This window comes from Giraffa tippelskirchi, chromosome 10 (genome assembly GCF_054371585.1).
Source record: "Giraffa tippelskirchi isolate mGirTip1 chromosome 10, T2T-mGirTip1v1.2.pri, whole genome shotgun sequence".
Classification (NCBI taxonomy): Eukaryota; Metazoa; Chordata; class Mammalia; order Artiodactyla; family Giraffidae; genus Giraffa; species Giraffa tippelskirchi.
Genome location: NC_137284.1, coordinates 18,865,369 through 18,886,565, shown reverse-complemented (window position 1 = coordinate 18,886,565; position 21,197 = coordinate 18,865,369).

Below are 21,197 nucleotides of genomic sequence, written 5' to 3'. Positions count from 1 at the left end.
CCCTTCTTCAGAGAAGCTGCTCTAAATAGTCACCCACCCATGACATTCATGTATAACTTTGATTGCCTCTTCCTCCCAATACTGGTCACTATGGCAAAAGTGAAAGTGTTAGTCACTCAGTCATGTCTGACTGTGCAACCCCAAGGACTGTAGCCCACAAGGCCCCTCTGTCCATGGGTTTCCCAGGCAAGAATACTGGAGTGGGTTGCCATTTCCTTCTCCAGGGTATCTTCCTGACCCGGGGATCAAACTCCGGTCTCTGGCACTGCAGGCAGATTCTTTATGTGCCACCAGGGAAGCCCTGGCAAGTGAGCATCTATTTCGGGGATTGTCAAGTTAACATCTGTTTCTCTTCGTAGATAGTGAGTGCCATGAGGCGAGACTCGGCCTGGTTTGATCATCTTTATGTCGCCAACCCCTGGCCGATGTGCCTGGCACCGGTAGATACTCTGTAACTGTGTACAGAATGACTGAACAGAGGATGATGAATCCTGGGGACATCACCTATTGGCTCACTGTGACTACTGATGTACTTGACCCCTCCCCCCACGTTACCAGGTAACCAACCATCAGCTACATCTTTCTGTGGCTGTTTCTTAATGGGGTCCCTTTGTCCCCCTGGCTTTTAGACCATCATTCTTTCTTTCCTCTGAATCTCCTCCAGTTTTTTTCCGACATTATTTCTGCTCTGAACATCCGGGACTTGGATGTTCTGGGAAGTATCCCGGTGAGGTGTTGGGAGGCATCATCACTTAACGTGGATGCTGGCACTCCTCCAGGGTACGTGCTCTGGCCCATCCACAGAAAGGCAAGCACCTGTTGGGGCTCTAACCTGATGCCGCCAGTTCTAGTCGCCCCCAGGACCATAGCTGAGGACAGGAAGGGAACGAATGGACATATTTCCTGATGCCTAAAGGGCTTCCCCCCAAACAAAATGCTTTCACGAGAGCACTGAATGCCTGAGCCTAGAGTCAGCGTCTCTGGCGGGGAGACACCCTGTGGGGCAGCCTCAGGCCGCCATGTTGGAAGTGAGGTGGGAAACAGCATTCCCATTCCCTCCCAGGCTGTGAGTATGGCGCTGGGGATGAGGACTTCTCTTTGTCCATTTTTGGGATGCTCCCTACCCAACCTATCTTTAGTTTCATCTGGATTTTCCTGTTTTTACTACTTGGTATTTAGTTAAATAACAGAGAAGAACCAAATTCCTCTTCTGTTGGAAAGTTGAGGGACATTAAGAAAAGTTGAGGGAACAGCCTGCTGAAGGTCTTTCTAGCTTCAGAGGCTTCATTAAATTTCTTGCTTTGGATGAACTGAGATGGGGATTACTTTAAAGGGTGATAGCACTGCCTCTTCTGGGGTGAAGTAACTAGTCATGTATATTAGAGGATATACTTTTGAACCAGTTTTGGACATAATGCTAAAGGATTTCTAAAACAGTGTAAGGCTATCATTGCATCAATAAACAGGAGGGCAGATCCCCAAATGACCATTTTAAATAAGTGAATGTGTACGTTTTGGTGGGTGTAGCTTTCCTTGATTTGCACTTGAGTAAGTTAAAGGGGTGCCAGGTGTCGGAAGGAGACCCTTGAGTCACAGATAGAGGGGAGGAGTTTTCTTCCTGTCTTTGCCTGAGCCTTGTCATATGGTCTCCATTGGATAACGTTCCAATGAATTACACAACGTTAAATTGAATTAGACTGGCTTATATTTAATCTTAGCTGACCTGTGATACTACGGGTGGAGTTCCTTATCTTCTTCAATTTAGTTTCTCATCTGTACAATGAGGACAGTACTACTTATCATATATATGTGTGTTTGTATATAAAAGGTAAATGTGTTAGTCACTCAGCTGTCTCCAGCATTGCAAGCAGATTTTTTACCAACTGAACCACCAAGGAAGCCCAGAGGGTGGACGTTGCCAAAAAGTCTGTTGGGAAGAAGTGAATTTTGATCTGAGTCTTGAAAGATGTGCATGGTCTTACACACCTCATTTCCCTGAACACACAGACACTTCTGCTTCTTTTATCTTTCTTCAAGACTAAACCTCTCAGGGTAGAAAAAAGAAAGCCAAGAGTGTGGCAACGATGACCATGTTATAATCTTAAGCTCCTGGTTGCCTTGCAAGAGAGAAAAAAAAAGAATGCAATCTGTTTCTGGTGGTGATCGAGTTGCTGGTTTGCTTGTAAGTCATTCATGAATTAACAACGCTTGCTAATCACTCCTGGCTGATATTTATCATAGTACCTTTTACAAGATGAGTTCCATCAGTGATGCTGGCAGCTACTCACCAAGTCCCACCAGCAGCTGCAAATATTCATTAATAATATTTTGTTTGGGTTCCCACTTGCCACTCGCCATGCCTTCATAAGTATGAACGGCATCATTACTGAGCGGGGCCCACAGAATGGAACACAAAGGCAACTCAGAAATTTTAAATGAAAACAGATGTTGAGAAACGCCACCATCCCAGGCATGCTACAGTAAATAACATTAACATTTCTAAGTGATTGCCCTCTGAATCGAATTGCCAGGAGGTCCTATTTACAATTAAACGAGGGGCTGATCCTCTTGCATCCCTGGATTCTACAGGTGGCTTGGTGACAGTCATCTCTAAGTGTTTCCATTTCAGTGAGGCTGTTAAGAGCCAGCTAAGCAGGAATTGGACAGGCAGCAGGCATTTAGAAAGGTGTTAGTGGTGCCAGATGCATTCCTTGTCTAACTGCCTGGATGCAAAACTCACTTAGCAGAGCAGCTGAAGTGTGAGAGCTTTTGAAGAGGTTTCTTCCCAACAGTGCACCTCCCTGTGCCAAGGGGTGGCATTATTGCTCATGTCACCGATGGCTGGAGCCTGGAGTCTCCACGCATTTTATCACCCTGGTCCTTCATTAGAGCAGTTAGAAGAAAGATCACATCATAATTACTGGAATGGTGCTTTGTGGCCCAAGAGTATGTCCACATATGCCTTCATGTTTGTGAATAATACCATTCTGGATATTATTACCACCTAGATTTTACAGATGCTAAAGCTCAGCACAGGGATTAAGAGCATGGATCGCAGATCACACAAATGGGGGTTGAAAATTGCCACTGCCCCGTACTAGGTCTCTGGTCTTATGCACATCCTTTATTCTGTATAGGCCTCACTGTCTGCATCTGTAAATCAGGAACACTGATGTTTACTTTGAGGTTATAGCTCCTGGCTTAAGTTCAACTCTGGGATCACTGTTAACCCATCTAGTCACCGATGGAAATTCACCTTCACCAAGATGATATTCTAGGAGGTGAGTGATGGCCAGAGAAATACTGGGCCCAATAAAGTCAGGGCACAGCTTTCTTAGAGGATATGCTGATCATTTGCTAAATCAATCTCTCTTTCTCTCCATGCCTCATCCATTCACCCACCCATTCATCCAACCACCCATCCATTCATCCAACCATCCATCCATCCATTTCATCCTCTTCTATTCTAAATAGCAATCTAGACAATTGGTAACCTCTACATAGCTTGAAAGCACTCTTTTGAACCATTCCCCCCCAAAAATAGATACACAATTTTGAATGTCTTTAGAAGCAACAACTGCAACCTGTGTTAATTGGCTCAGCAATTGCTGAATGTGCCCTTAGATACTTTTCCCCCATCTTATAAGTTGGGGCTACATATAACTGAAAATCTGCATTTTCTGTTTGTTTGAAGGAATAGTGAGCCTGGAATATTTCCTGAGGGGTTCTAATGTCCTATTAAAGCAATGGTTGCAAGTTTTGAGAAATAATTTGGGGTGATAGTTAGACACAGTAGGTGGTCAAAGAACTAATGACAAGTTCATACTACTGGCTGAGCATTTGAAATGTCTTATTATTTGTAAAACATCATTTAGCAATTGCCTCCATGGCATGTAACTGGTTGACAAGCAAACATTACCTTATCTATCTATTTATTTCTACAACTGTACAAATAATATACTACTTAAATCTTTATATTTAATTGGTCATATACATCTTATATTATTTAAACCTTGGAAACTCTCAAAAATTAAATGTTATTTCTCCATCAAATATTTCTCCATTTTCTTTTAAAATAAGGAAAATGAACACACATCCCAGATTCTACAAGTGGGGGTCTGAACAGAACAACAGGGTCAAGCCATTGCTGCACTGACAGTATGTTTGAAACCATTGTAGATAACGTGCACTGTGAATAGCTGTTTTCCCCTCAACTCAGAGCTGCATTAAATGAGAATAAACAGCATCTATTAATGAAAGGCCTAGGAGTCAATGTATGTTTGTTTTTAAAGTAAAGCTCACACAATGATTATACACTTGGGAGATAAATATGATGGAGAAAATAAATAAATGAGCATGTGAAAATTTATAATTGCTTTAAGATAAAGCTATTCCTGTAAGATCATCCTTGCAAGAGGCTGCACAGAAAGGCAAGCCTCCTCCCTCTCCCAGGCGCTGAAATCATCCTCAGGAAAGCTTGAGGCGGGAGTGTATTTCAGGACAGCATATTCCTCGCACATTCTAAACCACTCAGAGCCAGAGCTGCGCGTCTCGTTAGGGTAGAACCAGATGGAGGATAAACTCATGGGGCCACAGGATCACTCTTGCAAATTTATGCTGCTGAAGGGTCTTCCTTTCGAAGGGCCCTGCTCTCAGAGGTAGCACTGGGGTTGGGCTCTGGGAATATCATAATGAGCAGAAAGGGTCAGCACAGCCCACGATGCAGCTCCTGGCACCTAGAAAAACCTGCACCTGGACTCCGGCATGCCCACTCTTCAAGGACCCAGCAGTGCTTGTTCTTGTGCTTCTGTCTGATGTCCAGATGGCACGTTCCTTTGAGCAAAGGTTTGTTGAAAGGGACTCTATCCTGGTGCCCGGATCAAACTATGTTAAAATAATGTTAAGGATGGATTGGGAGACTGAGATTGACATATATACAACACTATGTATAAAATAGATAACTAACGAGAATCTAGGGCTTCCCTGGTGGCTCAGTGGTAAAGAATCCACCTGCCAAGCAGGAGATGCAGGTTTGATGGGTCAGGAAGATCCCTTGGAGAAGGAAATGGCAACCCACTCCAGTATTCTTGCCTGGAGAATTCCATGGACAGAGGAGCCTGGTGGGCTACAGTCCATGGGGTTGCAAAAGAGTCAAATAGGACTTAGCGAGAAAGCAACAATGAGAACCTACACTATAGCACAGGGAACTGTACTTCATGCTCTGTGGTGGACTAAATGAAAGGAAATACAAAAATGAGGAGATATATATATGATATAGCTGATTCACTTTGCTGTACAAGAAATTAACACTATATTGTAAAGCAACTATACTCCAATTTAAAAAAATAAAAATAAATCATGTATCTATGACTGATTCATGTTGAGGTTTGACAGAAAACAACAAAATCCTGTAAAGCAATTATCCTTCAATTAAAAAATAAATTAATTAAAAAAAAGAATAACAATAAATGATAAAATAATATTAAAGGTCTGCAATGAAGCAATCCAAAGCAGAGCCTCCTGTGTTTCAGGCTGCCATACCAGCAGAATGTCCTCGCATATGGCTGTCCCTACCCTCTTGTCACTGCTGTTAATCCTCCTAACAGGATCATTCAAGTTTACTTATCTAGTCTCCTAGATGCTTGGTTCCAACTATTTCAAACAGAAGTGATTTGCCACGCAGGTCACCCTTTCTCCTGCAAACAGCACAACAATGATGAGAGCTCACTTTTATGTGTGGCCCAATCTGCTTCCCTTTTCTTGGTTAAGTATCTTGCTCACAGGGGCAACAAGCCCTTAAAAGCATAAAATAGGCACACTCACATATCACAAACAGGCACGCACAGGTGTAAGCTCAAATCATCTATGGCAAATGGGATGCACTCATGGTCCCCAGACCAGGTGGCCACTGCGGGTCCACACGGCCAGCTCCCTGTTGATAGACAAACGCTTTACTACCCCTATCTGCACATCTGCTATATTAGCTGTGTTTTGTCTTGCTGTCCACTCATCTGTGGTTCCCACATAACCAGCATCCTTTTGAATCTCAGCAGTATTCCATTAAGACAGCAACGGACTGAGTCTCTAAACTGCTCCCTTTACACCGAAACATGCAAATTGGAATTCTTTTGTAAAGACAGTTGGTGACACATTGCCGTGTATGAAGAATGAACGTCCTCACACCTTTAGCCCCCTGAGCATGGCGTGGCTCCAGGCAGACGAACAGGCTGCTGACACCCAGAGCTCTCGGCCGTGTTCAACAAAGACTGATTTGAAATCATACACAGATTGCCCCCATCTTACTGAGTTTCACATTTCTCCATGTGCGTTGTTTTTACAGGTCTGATTAGTTCTTAGACTCTTGAAAATCATGTTCGGCCTACATCTGACTCCAGACTTGTGAGGAAGAATTAACACCCTGCCACTCTCTGAGGTTTTATTCTCTTGGAAGTCTACATTGTGTTTTAGCCCTCAGGGTTCACCTCATTTTTTTTTTTTCAACTTATTTTGCTCTGAGTATCTGCTCTCCCCACACCCGCCCAAGGCATCCACCCAAATGTAGTGTTTGGGAGAAAGTTTGTTTTCTGAAAATTTTTTCTACACTATAATTTTGTACAACAGATAGCTGAAATGCAGCCATTACATCTACAGTGATATATATGGTTGTTGTTTAGTTGCTGAGTTGTGTCTGACTCTTTGCCATGCTGTGGACTGTAGCCCACCAGGTTCCTCTGTCCATGGGATTCTCCAGGCAACAATACTGGATGGGTTGCCATTTCCTTCTCCAGGGGATCTTCCTGACCCAGGGACTGAACCTGGGTCTCCTGCATTACAGGCAGATTTTTTTTTTACTGCTGAGCCACCAGGGAAGCCCACAGTGATGTATAAAAGGGAAAGTGTTAGTCACTCTGTTAGGCCCGACTCTTTGCAATCCCATGGACTGTAGCCCACCAGGCTTCTCTGTCCATGGGATTTCCCAGGCAAGAATACTGGAGTAAGTAGCCATTTCCCTCTCCAGGGGATCTTCCCCACCCAGGGATCGAACCCAGGTCTCTCACATTGCAGGCAAATTCTTTACCATCTGAGCCACTAATTGTGGTTTGAGGCTGGATCATCTATATTCCCTGCAACCATTTTGTAAGGCCTTATGACCCCATCACACGACCTCCTATTGTAGGCTGGGTGCTGAGGCTGCTATAGCTCACATGACCTGGAATTTGGAGGTAGGGGGTGGGGGAGATGGATTTCTTTCAAGAGTTTACCTTCCAGATGACTTAGCCACCAGAACAGGTCCAGGCTAGGATGAAGCTACTCATTAGCATAACAATTAACACCTAATCCAATTGGAGACTAAGAGAAAAGCCTGAGTCAGGCTTTCTCAGACTGATCATGTCAGACTCAAACATGGGCTTTCCCATCCTTTCAGAAGCCCCAAGAAACTCTCTGTTAGACCCTGGCTCTTGGCAGGAGAAAGAAGAGCCGATAACACTGTTCATCATCTCAGCAGCTCACTATTGAGAAAAAATTGGAAATTAGATCACTCAGGGGCACTCCGAATGCCATTACTGAATATTACTTTGAGATGCTGTTGGTTTGAAATTCTGCCATCTAAGAGTCTTGCTCTCTCCCAATTTGTAAAGAAGATTCTCATGACAGGAGTCTCGGCAGCCTCTGACCTGCAGCCCATCTTCCCTAGTGCAGAGCACCGCAGCCTGCACGGAGCTGCACAGAGAACACACTCTCACATGCACAGCTGGCAGAGTGGCCCCTAGTCTGTGCCACCATTCCAGACTCATTAGCAACACTCCACAGCTGGCACATAATTAGAAGCTCAGTGCAAGCAAATCATTGCTTTTTTTTGCAAGCGTTCCGCCTACTGATCACGCTCAGAGCATAGCTGCTCCACCCACAAAACAACAAACATGCAACAAGGAACAGATCTGGGGGGGGGAAGACCCAGGTGCATCCAGTTGTGCATTTTTCAGTGGCTTCCCTGTCACCTCTCCTGTTTATGTTCTATTTGAAATTTCCTGTTCCTACCATAGTAGAGTTTTTCTACCCAAAGTCCTGGGATTGATTCTCAGTGAGCTGAGTTCTCCTGCAGACTTATCTTGAGTAATGTCACCACATTAGAGAAATAACACAAAGCAAGGGATAGCTCCTTTGGACTCTATACTTTCCAGGGTTTGGAAATAATTTTCTCCTATAAACATCATCAACATGCTGAAGGTGTATGGTATTTGCTCAGACTTAACAAGATTCTGTAACCATCAGTGGAAGCTAAGATAACAGCTGAGGATTTTACTGGCTGGTAGAAGGCTAAAACATTTTTTTGATGTCTTCTACTTGGATGTAAGAGAAGCATTACACCTAAAAAATGTAAATGTCCACCAGGAAATAAAAAAGCAGCTAGTAAGATCCAAACTCTTTGCAAATCTAAAGATGGATCTCCTTATCAAATAGAAAAACTTAACCCAATTAAAATTTATTAAGCATGTACTATGTGCTGGGGCTTCCCAGGTAGAGATAGTGGTAAAGAACCTGCCTGCCAATTCAGGAGACATAAGAAACTCAAGTTCGATCCCTGGGTTGGGAAGATCCCCTGGAGGAGGGCATGGCAACCCTATAGGGGCATGCACTTGACCATATAGATGCTGAGTGTTGGAGCAGAATGATTATTCAGCTGTGGTCTTTAATTCCAATATAATCAATGCAAACAAAGACCTGGACAGTGCTTGGGGGCTCCGAGGGGGAAAGCAGGCTCTGCATGGGGAGTGCATCTTAGAGCTGGTACTGTGAATGATATTGCAAATTACTTAACTTTGCCCCAAAGAGATCTGGCTGTTGTCAGTGTCTTTCAGTTTAGTTCAGTTCAGTCGCTCAGTCGTGTCCGACTCTTTGCGACCCAATGAACTGCAGCACGCCAGGCCTCCCTGTCCATCACCAACTGCCAGAGTCCACCCAAACCCATGTCCATTGAGTCAGTGATGCCATCCAACCATCTCATCCTCCGTCGTCCCCTTCTCCTCCTGCCCTCAATCTTTAGTGTCTTCATTTGTCTGGGGGCTTTGGTTCATACCACATAATCTAACCACGTGATTTAGGTTTGGGACTTCGGGTTGCCTGGCATCAATGGACCTGGCTGCTGCTAAGTCACCTCAGTCGTGTCCGACTCTGTGCGACCCCATAGATGGCAGCCCAGCAGGCTCCTCCATCCCTGGGATTCTCCAGGCAAGAACACTGGAGTGGGTTGCCATTTCCTTCTCCAATGCATGAAAGTGAAAAGTGAAAGTGAAGTCGCTCAGTCGTGTCCGACTCTTAGCGACCCCATGGACTGCAGCCTACCAGGCTCCTCCATCCATGGGATTTTCCAGGCAAGAGTACTGGAGTGGGGTGCCATTGCCTCCTCCACAATGGACCTGGAGACTGAGATTAATCATGAGAGTAATCAATCAACCTACGAACCAGTCATGCCTACACAACGGAGCCACAATAAAAGCTCTGAACATTGAGGCTCAGGTGAGTTTCCTGGCGAGCAGTATTTCCTTTGTGTGCATGTGCTTTTTTTTTAATTTTTAAAATTTATTTAATCTATTTTTTGACTGTACTTTGTCTTGGTTGCTTTGTGTGGGTTGTCTCTAGTTATGGCGAGTGGGGGCTACTATTGGTGGTGGTGTGTGGGTTTCTCATTATGGTGGCTTCTCTTGTTGTAGAGCACAGGCTCTAAAGTGAAGGGGCTTCAGTAATTGCAGTTCATGGGCTCTAGGGCTCAGGTTCAGTAGTTGTGGCATAGGGGCTTAGCTGCTCCACGGCATGTGGGATCTTCCTGGACCAGGGATCGAACCTGTGTTCCCCACACTGGCAGGTGGATTATTATTCACTGTACCAAGGGAAGTCCCTTGTGTGTTGTTAAGTGTGGATACCAGAAAGGTGACCATCCTGACTCCACAACACAGGACTAATCTAAGCTTTGCATTCGGCATTTGCCCTGAGGTCTTCCTCCTCGGCTGATTTTAATCCTTTTTTTTTTTTTCTGCAGAAAACCTTAATTATGATTTTAACGGCTTCTGGTGTGTTCAGTAAGTCATTCTAGGAAATGAACAAACCTCAGGATTGGTTTGGGGGACCCTCCTGATGTTTCAGTTGATATTAGAAGTAAGGTGGTCTCTTGCAAGCGCTGTGCCTTTTAAAAACTATATACAATGGGATGATTCTAACTCACACAAGGATGAATGAGAACTTGGGAGGCAGAGGATAAAGGTGACACAGACTGACTTTTAAATTTGATACCTTTAAGATTCTTGCCTGGCATAAATCCTGACTCCCAACAAAGCCCCGATAAATAGCCTTTGTTTTCCCTACCAGGATCGTAAGGTAGATGATAAGGATCTGAGCCAAGAGCTAGAAGGAAGATGAACAGAGTGCTTGAACTCAAGTTAAACCATACAGTTCAAAAAGTCTTTACTGTATTGACAACCTGGTTAAAGATGCCTGTCTGAGATGCCTAGAGGATAGAGTTGTTTCTTTTTTCTTCTTTAATCTCATGAAGAACATGCTAGCAAGAAGGTCAGCTTCCTCTGATTTGTGTAGGGAAGACAAAATGTTCAGAGATTTTTTTCCTCGAGCTCTTCATTGCAGAATGGATCAACAGACCTCCTAGTTATGTGCACAAGGTGGACAGTGCCAAGGGAGAAAGCATGCAAGTGTTTCATGATCAGATCTGACCCAGGGTCTGCTCCTTCAGGATGCTCTCCTTTAGCCTAGTGGGCCTGGAGACCTCAGATATGCTCTCACGGCACCCCATGCACAGCTCTTCCAACACACAGCAAACCAATCTATGTACTGCACTCCTTGGAGCAGACTCAGTCATTACTTTGATCCTCGGTACCTTGAAAACATTGATGGTTTGACATATAGAAGCTGCTGATCTGCTCAATGTTGTGTGGCAGCCTGGATGGGGTAGGGGAGTTTGGGGGAGAATGGATTCATATATATGTATGGCTGAGTTCCTTTGGTGTTTACCTGAAACTATCACAACATTATAATCAGCTATCTCTTTTTTTGTTTTTTTTCCACTAAGTCATGTCCGACTCTTTGTGACCCTATGGACTGTAGCCAGCCAGGCTCTGCTGTCCATGGGAATTCCCAGGCAAGAATAATGGAGTGGGTTGCCATTTCCTTCTCCATAACTGCCTATACCCGATTATAAAATAAAACGTTAAAAAAAGAAGCTATTAAGTAGGTAATTTTTGGTTAAGTGAATACAACAACAGCTTCAGCATAGCGTGGTGTAGAAAAGAGAAGTTTTGGAGTAAAAAAACCACTTGGTTCAAATCTAATCTCTGTTTAACAAGTGTGTGACCTTGGGTGAATGATATTTTTGTCTAAAACTGCCCCTTCAACTGTGAAATGGGTTGACTCGAACAAGCCTCGTGAGATTGAAGGAGACTGCATATGTAAAAACACGTGCTCAGCATGCACAAAAGCAAACCTCCACATATAGGTCAGATAACATTTCACAATCTTGAGTGAAAACCTATGATCCTCATATATAAGGATGGTGCTAGACTCAGAGTAAAAATAGAAAACCTAGTGAATGGGTGGATTGCATTTTTTATCATTGGGTTATTTCCATAACAATTAATTGGGAACCAGATCTTGTCTAAGACACAGGTCCAGAAAGACCCCTTCCCACCACTTCCAATCCTAACGATCATTAAGGAGTCACACTGGTATGAAAATATCAAAGCAACACAGGGAATTGCCTCTGAGCTGAAGTATAGGTAGGCTAATTAGAAATATTTTTACAAAAGATGTTGGTGATCTTGACAATGGTATCTCAATGACAAACTATTGAGATTAAAAGTGATTTTGTTAAAAAAAAAAAAACCACACACAACCTCTCACACTGCAAGCCTTGTTCATTTCACATGGGAGGATATTTCCCACCACTTTCAGTCTATGGCCAAGATTATATCTTATCTCTCTGCACCCCTGGAGCCTGAAATAACTGCCATTTTCAGAAATATATCTAGGACATAATCTATAGTTAAATGTGCAGTTGATTTATCATTATCTTGGGTTATTTGGAATTCACATTATTTATGTTCCTAATTCTGTCCTCAGACCTCCAAGTCATTGCCCATCATTCTTCTAACAAAATAATAATAATAAAAAAATCTTCTTCAACATTATATTTGGACATCATCTGTCGGAAAGGTAATAAGATACAGCAACTACAGTGATTGAAATGAAGGGAAAGATTGCTAATAGAATCGAGGTTTCCACTGGGCAGGCTTTAAATCAATGTGCAGAAGCAATTTAAACAACCCATCTTGTCATCAGGTTTCAAACACATGGATTTCTTTTCTTTTTTCCCCCTTGTGGTTTTTATCTCTTAGGTTGTTTTCCCCCTTCCTGTGGATTTGGATTGGAAGCCAAAGGAAAAGAAACTTCCAGAGGCCTGGCTGAAATAACCTGAGTGACAGACTGCCCCTTTTAGAACATTTCTAATAAATCAAGAAGAAAAATAAATCTCTGCCATCATGTCACGTTTGACAAATTGAAATTAAACTGCACCAACTCTGGGGAAACCAGGATGCCCGACTCTGATATTTCTTCCCCAAGTTAATAGCTAACAGGTAAGAGAGGATATTTGAGGGTGATATTTTTCAAAGACTCTCCCTCGACTCTGATCAAAACGTGATTCTAGGCACCCAATCCATATTCAGTGTGGAGTACGTGTTCAGGGGCTAAAAATAAATATGTATATTTTTGCATAGACATGTATATGTATTTTTTCCTTTAATTCTAAAATTATTATCTTGGAGAGAGTGGTAAATGGGATTTTTTTGCTCGCAGTGAATTTTCGGTGTTATCAGCTGTCAGGTTGGAAAAATATATGGCAGTAATAACAGGGGGGATATATGATCCATAAATAAAGAAAAACGGGATTGTTTGGCATTATAAAGTTTTAATGCCTTTAGGTAGCAAAGACTCCAAAGAAGTCGCCTCCCTTTAAATCCTCTTACACTCTCTTCAGATTGTGTCTCTCCAATTCCTTTCCCAAAGCCTATAAACGGTGCTCTGGCTAGAGAGGCCTTGCATACCAAGAAGGAAAGGCTCACTGTTGCCAGCTCTGGGCAAGAACTGGACTTTTCTTCTTTAAGAGTCAGGATAAAGGGCTTGTCAGATTCATGGCCGACGACAAGTCATAAGAAAGTTCTCATGGCAAAAACCTGCATGGAAAGTTACCTTTTGTCTCTGTTTCTAAAAATTCCTATATGCTGCTAAAAATAATGATGCAGACCATTAACAACATTTATCCACTGGCTCTAGTATGCCAGGGTTAGGGTGGGGCGTCAGAATACCAGGGCAGTCTGATACCGACCAGTGTTCTTGGCCATCCCCAACCAATAGCAATTGATCAGAGGCCAGACAAAAACTTCAGGCAAGGCTTTACTGGAGCTCCTGTTGCAGTAGGGGCAGGTGGGGGGGAAGGGGGAGGGAGCAACAACAGCAACAGGTTCCCTTGCTCCCTCCCCAAGATGGGGTGAACTGACTCCTTATATGGGGAGAGGGCAGGGGCAGGTCCAAGGGTCAGGTGGCTTAGGTGGTCTGCCCACCCCTTTGGTGATGTGTGCAGAGGGCACGGGTAGTTCCCTGCTTTTGCTCCCAATACCTTGCTTTTCTCTCAGATCTTCAGAAGTGGCAGTTGGGTTTTTGATCTTTTTGCATCTCCTTGTCCATAATTTGCCCCAACTGTGCATGCATGTGGTTATTTTCAGTCCTTTATAGCTTCTTTGTATTTTGTTGCTCGAGGAGACATTTGTCCAGGTGCAAGCACCACAGCGAAGGGTCCTAGGTCCCAGCCTGTCTCAGGACAAGCCACACAGTATCTGCCTTCAGAAAGCTCATTTTCTTGTGGAAGACACAGATCAGGTGCTCTAAGAGGCTGCTGGAATGGCCTAGAATAGTCTTTCTATGCAACAAGTGGACAACAGATATTAGTTAAATAAATGAGCAAATGAATGCAAATGTAAGGCTGTCACTAATTAGCCATAAACACAGAGGGCATCGAGCTGTGTTATTTTGTTTGTCATTAGAGGCAGGAGAAGGGGTCGGCCGTACAATAAAGGACCGGGGGGAGGAGGAGGAAGCACAGAACTGGCTCCAGAAAGCTGTCCTTCAGCATCACTTTATATTAGATACATTTTAGCTTTTAATGAGACGTCTGCCTTGGGTAAAAAGATAGTGATGAGTCAGCGTATTACAGGCGAACAATCCCCAGCCGTTGTGCTCGAGTCTTTGCTATGGTGGAAATGTGTTATCTTCTGAAAACATCCAGGCGGGCTCCACTGCTGTCAGTGTACAATTTGCATGCTTCGGTGATGTTTTATGTATTATACTACTTACACGCTAAAATGTACATGCACGCACCCGCAAATTTAGCTAAATTATGAATAAATTAAATCTTATCTAAATAAACAAGTGTCTTTTTGAACCAAAATGCAAGCTGTCATGAATATTTAAGTGGACAAGGATGAATCCGCTTCCTGCCATGTGTCTTACGGAATACCCTCTGTATTCTTGATTTCAGGAAGGAAAGTGCACACAGCTAGAGCAATAAAATCAACTTCTCACTGGGGACATAAGCATTGAGAAATCTCTGGGAGATTGATCCATTAAAAAATGAAAGGCACTACCACGATTAAATTATGTGGGTTTCTACTGACACTGGTAATCACTGCCTTTTCATGCCATTCTGGAGACTGAGTTCTAGAAGAGCATTATTATTTTGATCCTTTCTATTAACAGAAAGGTGCAATTCATGCAAATCACTGCTCTAGAACTTACTGACATCCAGACTAGTTTCTTTTGGTTTACATATGATTTCTGTAGGAATCTCAAGGACAAGAGGCCATACCCTTCTCCAGGGGATCTTCCTGACCCAGGGATTGAACACAGGTCTCCTGCATTGCACGCAGATTCTTTACCATCTGAGCCACCAGGAAAGCCTGGACAGGGGGACAAACTTATCCTAGTTGGAATTTTCACGAACATTCCAGGGCCCAGGGTCAAGTCTAAGAATCTCAGTTAATGTTTCCAGACTGTATCTCAGTGACACTGTCCTATTTCCCATGACTCATAGCATCTGAGAATCTGAGTTGAAAGAGCGGATGGGGCTGGGGATACAAAAGAAGAAACAGATAATTTTTTCATACTTTCCCAAGCCGGCCATGCTTTCCCATCTCTACATTCTCGTACTTTCTGCTCCTTCTGTTTAGGAAGCCCTTGTACCCTGGAGCCCTGTCTAATCTCCCTGGGCAGACTAGGCTGTATTCAGCTGCCACACAGGGAGGAAGCATTCAAAAGGGAATCCCTGGGAATTCCCTGGCAGTCCAGTGGTTAGGACGAGGTACTTTCACTGTTGAGGGCACAGGTTCAATTCCTGGTCAGGGAACTAAGATCCCACAAGCCACATGATGTGGCAAAAAAAGAGAGGGGATTCCACTTCTGATGTCTACAGCATACTGCGCGGATCTTTCTCTAGCACTTATTAGATTTCTTTGTTTCATAATTTGCTTACCTGTTACTCTGGCCCAGTAGACGGCTGAGCCCTCAAAGGCCAGATTCCAGATCATCTTATTGGTCTGTATTCCCAGGGCCAACGACCCTGAGTATCTGATAAATGTTTGCTTATTGAAAGAGAGTTACATCCATTATATTTCAATTAATTACAGCAATAAACCTAAAACTTTATTTCCTCATCCTCTGTGCCCGACAACATCATCTTTGTCCTTCAGAGCCATGCGCAGTGTCTAGGCACCCTTTTATATTTTGGCCATGCTCCATGGCATGTGGGACCTTTGTTTCCCGACCAGGGATCAAACCTCCACCCCCTGAGTTGGAATCATGGAATCTTAACCGCTGGACTTCCAGGGCAGTCCCCTAAATAACCCTTTTCAGTTATTGTTGACAGTGGTCTTGCCAGTTCTCTCTCAACTAACTTATATGCTCCTATCCAATGATTGTCTTTTTTCTGCTGAGGTCCTGCGGGAAAAGACAAAGGCTACATATATGGTCAAGATGAGGCTTTGGGTTGAACCAAGGAGGAGTAAGAAGCAATCCTAGTGAGTGAGCCTCTGTCCCCCTTCCCCCCTCAGCCTGTGTCCCCAGTCAGGCTCTGGGCCGGGAAGGATGAGCCAGGTGATGAGTAGTTGGGGTGATTCAGGCTCTGCTGATCTCTGCAGCAATGAAGAGGTGGGACAGAGGACAGACAGAGACTCCGGGAGGAGGTGGTAGGGAGAGGAATCGCCGATCTGCCTTCACGGGGCTGCTGTGTGTCTGTATCACACTCTGCACCCACGGCCATGGCCTGAGAAGGCACTTCTAACCCATGAGGTTGGGTCTGCCCCATGCCATGCGACTCCTTCTACCTAATCGTCTATGTCTGAATTGCTAATTCTATGAACTTGACTTAGGACCTAACTCTCTCAGTCATGGGAAAACGGTCCCTGTATTGAGTCTAAATTTCTCAGGATTCCATGATACAAGTGTTCTTCCATCTACTCTGTTTCAGGTGGAGAGGCCAACATTTTGCCCCTTCCTTCCTGTGATAAGCACTAACCCATGGGAAGATTATGTTAGGGCTCACCCTCTCCTTTTTCAGAACTGGCTCTAAGAAATGGTCTTAATTTAAAAAAAGTATACAGTGCAAAAGTGAATGGACAGTATGTGAAAGTGAAAGTTGCTCAGTCATGTCCGACTTTTTGTGACCCCATGGACTGTATCCATGGAATTCTCCAGGCCAGAATACTGAAGTGGGTAGCCTTTTCCTTCTCCAGGGGATCTTCCCAACCCAGGGATTGAACCCAGGTCTCCCTCATTGCCGGCAGATTCTTTACCAGCTGAGCCACAAGGGAAGCCCAAGAGTACTGGAGTGTATAGCAGATAACAAGTATAAAATCCAACATTTGAACAACAAAGCTTCCCTTTCTCACTCATGGCTATAAAGTTTTCCCATCCTTTAGTAAGGATATGTAGAAACAGTACATAAACAGATAGATAGTACAGTAAACCAGGAATAGATCAAATCAGTCAATCCTAAAGGAAATCAATCCTGAATATCCATTGGAAGGACTGATGCTGAAGCCAAAGCTCCAATACTTTCACCACCTGCTGTGAAGAGCCGACTCATTGGAAAAGATCCTGATGCTGGGAAAGACTGAAAGCAAAAGAAGAGGGTAGCAGAGGATGAGATAGTTGGATGGCATCACTGACTCAATGGGCATGAATCTGAGCAAACTCTGGGAGATAGTGAAGGACAGGGGAACCTGGTGTGCTGTAGTCCATGGGGATGTAAAGAGTCAGACACAACTTAGTGACTGAACAACAACACCCTCTCCTTTTTCAGACCAAGTCCACTCATGTCCTCCCCTCACAGTGCTAGTGTGGGACTGATGGTCCCGTCCCTGGAATCTGCAGAGCTTCATGGTTACACCTGACTCTGGCCCACATGGGATAGTTTATTTATTGTTGTCATTCAGTTGCTAAATCGTGTCCAACTCTTTGTGACCCCATGGACTGTAGCCCGCCAGGCTCCTCTGTCCATGGGATTTCCCAAGCAAGAATACTGGGGTGGGTTGCCATTTCTTCCTCCAGTAGACCTTCTTGACCCAGGGATGCAACCAGCGTCTCCTGCATGGGCAGGAGCATTCTTAACCACTGACCCACCTGGGAAGTCTGTGATGGTTTATACAACGAGGCTAAAGAACACATTCCAAGAGGTGGTACAGAGAAGACAGAGCCACAATCAAGGGGCTGTGAAGGGCAAGGTGTGGATGATGAGGATCCATGTGTATTCTCAGAAAGTGAACTTCCACCTGCCAAAGGCTCAGTGTCCTATTGGCCCGTCACAGGCAGACATTGGGCTGACCGTGAGCTTGACTCAGTATGACATCTCCAGTTAGACTGAGAGCTGACCTCCCAATCAGCAGAGAATATGGGTCAAGTTCAGAAGGACCGAGCATCACAGATTTTTCTCTTTCTGCAAAAGCAATGTCTTCATTTGGCCTCTGAAGAACAGTTCCACAGACTCCCTACCTCACTGTACACAACCTGGAGCCTAACTGAGAGGCTGGTCCCTCTTTCTGTAGCACAGCATTCCCGTTCTCTCCTGCCCTTTAGAACAATATCATGCATGATCAGAGCATCGAGAGGAGACATGGAACAGTTCTATGTGATCGAGAGCTGTCTCTGAGCAAGGCAAAAACCAAGAAAGAACACCAACAGGAAACCCACCAAAACAGCCTAACCTGTGTCCCCACCTTATGAAAGGCAGGTGTGCAGGCTGAGAGATGGGGTTCACTCTTGCCTGGAGGTCAAGGAAATTCAGAAGATCGCCAAGTACAAAGGTGCTGGTGAAATGCTTACTGAGAGAAATTTTGTGTTCGTTTCAGGTGTACCACAAATGATTCAATTATACATTTATCTATTCTTTTTCAAATTCTTTCCCCATTTAAGTTATTACAGAATATTGAGCAGAGTTTCATAGTCCAACATTAAATTAAAAAATTTTTTTAAGAAGATTTCATGGTGAATGCTGGAGTGAGTGAGTCATTCACTCAACCACTGGTTGCAAGAAGGAGTGGTCCCAGCTCTAGCTCCTGCATTTGACGTGGGTCTGCCCAGCCTCACCCCTTGGGAACTTACACAGCCTAGTTGTTCGTACTATGAACAAGTGACCAGAGAGTTGACCACTGTGAATGAGACCACAGGGCCTGGCAAGAAATGGGGGTCTCCAGAGGACCCTCCTCCCAGAGGGTCTTCCTAGACATTCTAGCCCTCTTGACCAGTGGGTTACCTTGAGCAGGTGTGGACAGGCTTGGGACACCCAGTGATCTTTTCCATTTGGTGACAGACTGGGGGGGCATTTGAGAAAGGAGGACTGGTATGGGGTGGGGGCCACCACAGAGAGAGAAAGAGACACGGGGGGGGGTGATGGCACGTGGGAAGACCCACCGAGAGAGCACGAGGCTGCCTTGGTGCCTGTGTTGCATCTTCCATGCCTCTCTGGAAGGTGGCGAGGCTGGGATGCAGGCTCATTCCCAGCCAGCCAGCAGAGGCCCATCCGTTACCAGGAGGCTGACAGTCCCCCGGTAACCCGTCTCAGAACTTTACTTAGTAAATCAAAGCTGACAACTCCTCCTAAATTGATATGAAAAGGTTCTTTAGTGTCCATGAACTACATACGTTTTATTCATTTCACTTTCTAAAAGAAGAGGTGCACAGCAATCACAAACATCCCTTTTTGTCAGGTCACAGCAGGGCCTCTTTTTCTTCGGCCACTAATGGACGGTGAGGCCCCTGTGGTCTGTCCGGCCCGGGCCTGGGGCAGAGGAGACAGAATTACACAGCGAAGGCCCAGTGACAACAGCCATCGTCTGCAGGGCGTTCAGACTTTGTGGAGAGGTTTCCTCGCATGATCTCCTTGAGCAGCATAGGCAGCCTGGCAGGTGGATGTTATCACCTCCACTCTTCAGGGGAGGAAGTGGCAGTGGACAGAAGAGTCTGCTGGGGTTCCGCAGCTGGCACCCCACTCTGGACAGGAAGGGAGCACAGGGCAACCTTCACAGAATTGAGGATGGAGGCAAAGCTAACCCAGACCCGTCCCCACGGGGCCTCCCGACCCCTCCTCCTCTTGGGCCTCACTGCTCTGGGCCCAGGCTCCCTGCTCCTTCCATGGTGACCATGAGCTAACCATGCCAACAAACAAAGGTCAAGGGATGGCGGTGAGTGGAGGGAGCCTGGTCACCATCTCTGCTGCTAACAGAGGAATATTTTCACCAGGACTCCAGAGGACAGTACTTCTGCCAAGGTTTATTACTAAACTCAAAAAATGAACTCAAGTGGTTGAAATGTTGGATCTGGGAATCTAGTCTGCGGAGGGGCCCCAGCCACGCAGGGGTGAGAGGCTAAGGGACTAGGACCCTGGAGGGCTGTGATTTGGAGAAATCTGCCTCTGGTCCACAGGAAACCCCACACTCAAAGCCGGCCCAGAGGCAGTCAGACCAGGAGACAAGCGGGTGGGAAGGACCAAGAAGCCGCATCAGCACTGCACACTGATGCAGATGCAGAACAGTGCTAGCTTATGGAGGTTCAGATGACCTCTGCAACCAGCCCCTGTGGGGTCCCTGGGAAGGTGCCAGGGCCTTCGGCTGTCTCTGGTAGGCAGAGGGTCGGGAAGGAGAAGGATTCTGCACAGAGAAGGCTTTGATCTCAAATCTTTTCGTCTGTGTCCAATTACACGTGGCCCAGACTGCCAGTGGGTGTGCACTGAATGAAAGGGCTGTGGTTTGGAAACCTCAGTGTGCGGGTCATCGGGCTGTGCTGCCCTAGACAACACACTGATGGTACAGTGGTGAAAGTCCTGGGCCGGGGGCAGGACGTCGCTTATAAACTACTGGACACAAGTGTGCTGCTGCAGGAACTGCGGGTTCCCACGTGATGCGTCCATGTGGAGGACGCCATCTCTACATGGCTGCTTGGAAGCTTCCCCAATGACATGGTTTTGGTGTTACACAAATACATATCTATGGATAAATTAGAGAGAGTGAGGAAGTGTTGGGACTAACAAGGGAGATGCTCTGGGGTCAACCTGGGTGATACCTACTCTCCTCCCCCATATTTCAGCTGGAGAGACTGTGCTCACCATCCTTTCCCGCCAGCCACAGAGCCACAGACTCACCCTCAAGCCCAAGGTGTCTTTGTTCAGGTCACCCACCCTATCTCCACCATGTGGTTCTCTCTCTTTTTTGGCCTGTAGGCTGCGCATGTTGGACTCAGGCCCCCAGGGAGAGCGATTAAGACATCCTGGCAGGGAGGTGAGCTCCTTATTTGCTCATTTTTGATGAGACAGCATAAAACTGGATCATTCCTCTGAGCTCCCTTGGGGCCATGAGATCCATGTGGGCAGGTGGCTCCAGCAAACAGGCTGGGGATGCACCAGCAGCTATAGAGCAGGCCAGGGCCTCTCCTCTGCCTGGAAGGTGGGCTGGCAAAGGCCTTGGCAGCCCGCTCTCTTTATCTGACCCCACTATTTTCCATCTGCCATTCTTTTATAAAAGACAACCTTTTAGGAATTCTAGAGAAGAGGGAGGGGAGGAAGTGAGTGGAACAGCCACTAGACTTGATAG